Here is a 7,500-nt window from a genome sequence, read left to right on the forward strand (position 1 = left end):
CTCATTTTCCATGAGAACTCATGGATTTGGAAGGGATGTTGGACTGATGTTCGCGTGCTACCGGATCCCACTCCCACAGGGATAGCTGCTGCACTGCCTTTGGCAGGCCATGGTGGGTGGGGGTGGTGTCTCTTCTTCTGTATCGGTAGAAATGATTTGAAGAGGAGGCAGGATGGGCATAGGTCCACTGCCTCACACCAAGGCCCTTTGGGAGCATTTCAGTGAATCGGGACAGAACATGTTTCTCCGTGCGGGGAGGGAACCGGAATAGGGCACCCCGAAATGGACCGCTTTGGCACACAGATGAGTTCGAATTGAAGGCGCTTCAGAAACGACGGGTGGGCGACGAGGACGCTCTGCCGCTCTGCCTCTCCCTCTTCTTCCTGACCTGAAAGGAGGACCAAGATCTTCCTCGAGAAGAAGCTCAAGCTCAGAGCCCGCCCTTTCGAGTGACTCCTGGCTTGGGCTTCTCCTGCGTGGGGGTCACGGTGCACGCGTTCCTCAGCCGTGGGTCGCTCTCTTCTCGAGCTGTCTTTTGGGGACAGGGGCCTCTCAGGCAAGAACTCAGAAGGATCGTCGAGGGAACGTCGTTTTTCCTCTCCCACGACTGATGAATGCAGACAGACACACAGGAATCTCGCCCCCCGCTTCCACCCCCGCCCCCCACCCCCCACCCCAAGTGAGAGGAGTCGCCGGACATCCTTGGGGTCACACACAGCCAGCCTCCGTGGCTCTTCTATGTTGCCAGGCTCCCTGGCCTTCACTGCCCCCGCACACCCCCCGTGAAGTTGCATCATCGTTCATAGTGTAAATGCTGTGAGAAGATAAGCTTTTCAAAATAAAATTCTCCCTGTCTTTCCTTCCCAAGAACACCATGAACACCTACTGTCATGTGCAGTGCTTATGGACCCACCTGGAGCAGAGGACCCTCTCCGACAGACACCCTCCCCACCCCACCCCACCCCACCCCACCCCACCCCCAGGAACTCACTTGCTCCGAGTCATCGAGGAGAGGGTGTCTGGTTCCGTGTCTTAAATGGGTGGGCCAATGACACGTCATCTCCTAGTAAGCCATCGGGTTCACCGGTTCGGGTTCGGGTTCGGTGGCATGAAGTACATTTACGTCCTCCTTGAGTTTGACTTTGAAAGTCTTGGGGCCCTGAGTAGGCCGCCCCCAAACGTGCCTCCGTGGCATAGAGAAGTTTTGGAATTAGACTGACAACACCACGAGAGGGACGCTCTGACTCTCTTTTACTTCTCCCCTCTGAAATCAGGAAGAAAATCTCTCACGTGAAAGGGGAGGGGGGCGGGAGGTGTAGACACCATGACGAACTGAACCGCCCTCATGTCTCATGAAATGTTCACGAATCATCTAAGTAGGACTGCTCCTAACGAATAGAGGGCATAGATGTTAACGAGATAAGAATGTTTAAGGGGAACTCTCCCCCCAATGATTGTTTTCCATAGGCCGACTTCAAGACTTTCCAACATCTCTGGTCATCTCTAGGCTTAGAGGTTGGCTAAGTGCCATTGGCAGGGTGAAATCTCAGCGAGTGTCTACATCACCTCCACATAAGATAAAATACTGAAATGTTCATGGCTCCACAAGTCTAAGGGTCTCCCTGCTTTGGACCTCTTACGGAGGAGAGACTGAGCATGTTTGGTTCCATGCCTAGATAGATCTTGTGCTTTAGGGAAAGAGTGTACTCGGTAGGAGCCTAGACTTCTACAAAGTATTCCATATTCACACTGTTCACTGTGGTTGGCTTCCTTACTTTCACTGACTGACTGAAGAAAAAAAAAAAAAAAAAACAGACAGTGTCCAAGGACGAGGCATTCCAAAGAAGGAACGGAACGTGTGTGGTCCAAGCTACCTGATGTCGCCATCCTCATGGTAGGAAGAGGACTTTTTTGGGGGAGTGGGGAGGCAAAGTAGAAGATATGCAGATAATGTTTGGGGGAAGGAGAAAGAGATTTTAGTCCTAAAGGTGGTCACTTCTCAATGGAAAAGAAAGAAAACGAGGGACAGGCTAAAAATGGGCACAGACGATTGGAAAAGGTGTGTGAAGAAAATGGTCTTTGGAAAGGAATCGGATCCGTGGTCAGGACTGACTGGATAAGATGAGGATGGATTCAAAGACAGAAATGAGTTTTCGTATCAACGTGAAACAAGTGCAAAAATAGAATTTAGTTGTCTCTCTATGTTAAAAGGACAAGGTTTGGGTTTGGGTTTAGGGTTTGGGTTTTTCTTTCATCAGTCTGCTCTGTCCATCATGAGAGATTAGATTAGATTAGGAAAGGTTTCTTCCTTTATCTTTAAGGAGAGAAGGAAGGAAAGAAAGAAAGAGAGAGAGAGAGAGAGAGAGAGAGAGAGAGAAGGAAGGAAGGAAGGAAGGAAGGAAGGAAGGAAGGAAGAAAGGAAGGAAGGAAGGAAGGAAGGAAGGAAGGAAGGAAGGAAGGAAGGAAGGAAGGAAGGAAGGAAGGAAGGAAAAGGAAGCAAGAAAGAAAAGCTTATGCCTTGTCAAAAGTCATCACTTATTTTCTAGGTTGCCGTTATCAGGTCTCGGAGGACTCACATCAGCTTAGTCCTCTCGAGATTCAAAGAACCAGGTGTGGCTCGGAACTGAAGAAGAAGCTTCTCTCTCTGCCTAGCAAGTCTCTCCTTGGGATGTCGGTGACCTGGCTAGCGAAGCACTGTTTCACAGTGACCTATATCCGATTAAGTGCTTTACAACCTTTTGGATATTTTGGACACACTTGCCCCCCGGTTGAAGGACAGGTGAAGTCCTTTGGACTTAGAACGCACTTTGAGTTAGGATGCAGGAGGAGAGGGCCCTCGAAATAGCCCAAAAATGTGTTCTCTCTCCTGAGAAACGAGAGAGATGAAACTGAGTACGTTTCTTGGAGAGCTTCGATGACACGGGAAGCGTCGTCAAAGAGGAAGGAACAACGTGAAGTCTACTTTGGCTTGTGTCTGTACACCGATGTGTTCTAACTGTTCCAGACATGATGGGATGTTTCTTCCTGGAAGTCTTCTCTGCCCTGGCATAAAGGGTTGTCTGTCGTCGTCAAAATGGAGGCTCACACGAAAGGGACGGAACCCAGTATCAGGGAGGTGTTCTAACCGACGTTCACGCCAAGGCAGCAACAACAGCCTGTTGAAAGGTGGTGGGGGTGGCGGGGCACACGTGGATCGAGTCCATTCTGTCCTGTCAACAGCCGGTCGGGGCTATGGCAGACGGGAGACGGCGGCCCGGCCGGTTGGTTACTCCCTGGCCAACCTCCCCCCTCCCCCACCCCCACACTCCACCTTGCATTCCTTCACCCACCCATGGTGCCTTGAAGATGACCCCAATTGTACATAGACATTGGCGGGAAGATTTCTACAGTCTACCGGCAACGTCTGACCTGTCATGCTTGTAACCCTGGGGGGGGGGGGGGGTGGGGGGTGGGAACTATTTTTCTCTCTGGAAAGAAAACCTCCTCTCTCTGGACCCTCTGAACCCCAGCCACTGGACTTCATTCCACTGCCACTTAGTAGGGGTCATCCAAACATTCTTGTGGCCGTAGGTATGTCTTCCGTGTGGGTTGAAGTCTTCCCTCACTCACTGCAAGCCTGATGTCCTCACCGTGGCACAGAGACTGTTAAAAAAACAAAATGTGTTTGCCACTTGGGGTCTACCTTCCACAGCCTCCCCTGTGATCAGATCACGGCACCCGCTTCGCTGGGCAAATCCTACAATCCTTCACAGAAGCTCTTGCAAACTTTTTGGAACCGTCACTCGTCCAGTCACGCTCGATCATCAGGCAAGGTCGGCAGAACCGATGGAAAGACTGGACTCCAAGTAGAACAAGGATGACTTACACGGGATTGAATGAACTGATGAACAGGATGATAATGTGTATGACTACTTGTGTAAAGTAGGACGGATTGGGGAAGCGGGGGATAACTTAGGGGGTTGGGATGACCATGTACACATGACTGTACATAAAATCGGTAATCAACAAGCAAGCGCCTCCTACTATATAGCACAGGAAACTCTACTCAATACTTTGTAATAAACCTATGAGAGAAAAGAATGTGAAAAAAAAAAAAACCCTACGTAAAATACCTTTATATATATATATATATATATATATATATATATATATATATATATATATACATATATACATATACACACACACACGTATGTGGGTATATGTATATACATGTATGTATGTATATATATGTATATGTATATATGGAGGGGGGGAGAGAGAGAGAGAGAGAGAGACAGAGAGAGACAGAGACAGAGGCAGAGACACTGAGACAGAGAGAGACAGAGAGAAAGAAGAGACAGAGAGACAGAGGGATTAGGACTGATTCTTAAATCTTTTGTTTTCCAGGTACAAGGAAAAACAAAAACAAACCAACAAAACCCAATTTTCTTTTTTCTTTTTTCTTTTTTTTTATTTTTAAAGATGGACCTCCATTTGGTAACTTATACCTCTGTCAGCAGGATGGAATCACTGATCTTTTTCTCCCTACCTTCCTTAATTCAGAAACTCTCAGTGAGGCTTCTTATTTCCTTGGCAACCGAGTTATTTGCATACGTTACTTGGAGGCCAAAATTATGTTTCCATAAAACGGGGATACTCACTTGTGGATATGAAGTTCTGGAGCTACTCGTTTCCCTTAGGGTGTTGTTCTTAACCTGAAAACTGGACTGCATCCCGAAGTTTTTTGAGTTCCCTCCAATATCTGGCTACGACTCTCCCCATGAACGTTTGCCATTTTCTCCCACCCTTTTGACTTGGCCTCACTGAGAACTAAAATGGCCCTTTGCCTGAAGCTCTGCAAACGGAAGCTAGAGAACTTGACGAAACGGCCACAACGGCTCCTATGGAAACAATCCTCGTGCCTGTTTCTTTGAGAGCCACTCCGAAATTTGAACCAAACACCCGACGACATCATCAGAGGTGTTGCAGACTTCTAAAGTTGCTTCGACCCTGACATCTAGAAATCTCCTTCACTCACTCACTCACTCACTCACTCACTCACACACACACACACACACACACACATCCCTACACACACGAGTCACCAGCTCAGCTTTAATATGTTCCAAGGAACTTTCAGAGGAGGGAACTCTTGGGCTCCAGAGTAGGCCGCCCCAAAATCTGCCTCCATGCTCTATTGATTATTTTGAATTCAAGTGACTTAAGAACCGGCCAGCACAAGAGGGACACACTGGCCCGCCTTTCTGTCCTCCTGCGGAGGAAGATCTCAAGTGAAGACATCTGCTTCCATGCATGTCCATGATTCTCAAATGGTGTAGTGGGGTTTCCTGGGTTAGGAAAAGGAGGGGACATCTTTTGCCTGGAAAAAAAGGCCTGTTTCTCACACAACCTCCTCCCATCCCTTACCTCTCTCCCTCCTTCCCTCCCTGCAGTTTGGAGGGGACAGCCTAAGGGTGGGGAAATTGGGGAAAGAAAAAAGACAAAGCCATTCATTAAAGAGAAGCTCGAGGCAAAGTCAAAGGCTCCGACTTGACCGGAGAGCTTTCTGCATTTGAATGGAGCGATTGAACGAGGCCCTGCCGAATGAATCGTCCGGACCTCCCCTCCCCTCCCCCGCTCCTGGCAAAGGTCAGTCCAGGGGACTTAGGAAGGAGCTCTGGAGAAGGAACGGGGGTGGGGGTGGGGGTGGGGGCGGGACCAACAGACAATAGCCGCTGCCTGCCTGCCTGCCTGCCTGCCTGCCGGGCTGAGGCCTGAGGCCTGAGGCCTGAGGCCTGAGGGTCACCACGCTGGCTCTTGCAACACAATCCCTTCCAGGAAACTGCTGTGATGACTGTTTGGCAGTGAAGGATCAACTCTGAACTCTCTTGGCCTATTTCTGCAAAAGGCCCGAGCCTCAGCTACGACAGATTCTCTGGGTTTCTTGGCACAGGGACTGACCCGCACCCTCCCGTCCTGTCAGATCCTCCTTTGTACACACGCCTCCACTCACTGGAAGGGTTCTTTGGCCTCGTCCAGAAAACGAACATACAAAAAGAAACCCACAAACAAGACTGAAATGATGTGTTGGTAGTTATGGGAAAGAAACCTGCTCCTCTCACACACCTGAGGGCAGGAAGCGAAGGCAGGTTCTCGGCCGGAGGGGGACGGGGTGAACCGAGGTCGGTCAGCGCCCCCCTCCCCCCGCTTCTCTCCCGGGTGACGTGGGCCCCCCTTCCCCGCCTCTCTCTGCGCCCCCCATCCCCACCCCGCCCTGGTTCTGATATTTCACTCGGGAAACTTCTCTAGGCCGGCCGAGATGCCAGCTTGCTGTCCTGCCGTTTCATGTCCATCTCTATCAGCCATGTCCAAAAGGCACGGGAAATCATGGACAGCAGATAGCGCACCCAGAGTTGTGTGTGTGTGTGTGTGTGTGTGTGTGTGTGTGTGTGTGTGTGTGTGTGTGTGTGTGTGTGTGTGTGTTTTGCTGGGGTTTCTGTCTGCGTGTGTGTTTGCTTTTGGTTTGGCTTTTTTTTTTTTTTTTCTTCGATAAACTCGCCCCATTTGGGAGTCGGGTGGAACACGGCGGGTGTCTCCTGGCCTGCCGCCCTAACAAACCCCAAAGAGACTCATTTTGGGGTCTCGGCCAGCCAGGTCCCCTTTCTTGGAATTCTGGTTTCATAAATCCGTCTCGTGTCCATGGAATTCTCAGGTCCAGCCATCGACCCTAAGGACGGGGAGGGAAGGTTTTGTCCCGGGGACATCTTCCTTCCTTGCCCGCCTCCTCGGGGTTCCGGACGCTTCGGTATGCTGACGTGCCGTGCCCTCCTCAGCTCCACCCCGACCCCCACCCCAACCCCCCAACCCCCCACCCCCCCGTTTTTGGGAACTCTGTGAACAGGGGTGGTGTTTTTCACAGCCAAACACACTCTCACCGTAAGACCCGGCCCTCGGAGGACTCCTTGCTATGAATGGACCCGAGGTGACGCGGGGAGTCGAACGGCTGAGGTCCACGCAGAAACCTGCACGCGGACCTTGACAGTGGCTGTTTTATTCCTCACTGCCAAGAACTCTCTCGGAGGTGACCGAGACATGTCTTTCAGGAGGTGAATGGACACGTACGTAGCCTGGGGACGAGCCGTAGGTAACATGCTTTCTCGGAAGAGAAAAACCATGGACGGGATGAACAGGTCAGCGGGGTGGTGGTGGATGGTGGATGAATAGGCGGAGGGCAGAGGACGTTTAAGGCAGGGAAACTCTCCAAAGTTAGGATCCTGATGGTATGAAAGCAAACGTTTTGCATAGGGCACTACCTGAGATGGGGTGAATCGAAGGGACCTACCTCTATGGGCCACCACCCCCTCCTCCCCACCATGAAAGCGCCCCAAGCAAGCCTGCTCTTTTTACCCCAGTTGAAGACCCTTGCTAAAGCCAGAAGGCAAAAAATGACCATGAGAAATCTGACCAGCCGTCGCTTGGGACAAGAGTGAGGCCAATGAATCCAGTGAAAAGTTGACA

Source organism: Pseudorca crassidens, unplaced genomic scaffold, assembly GCF_039906515.1.
Source record: "Pseudorca crassidens isolate mPseCra1 unplaced genomic scaffold, mPseCra1.hap1 Scaffold_72, whole genome shotgun sequence".
NCBI classification, from domain to species: Eukaryota; Metazoa; Chordata; class Mammalia; order Artiodactyla; family Delphinidae; genus Pseudorca; species Pseudorca crassidens.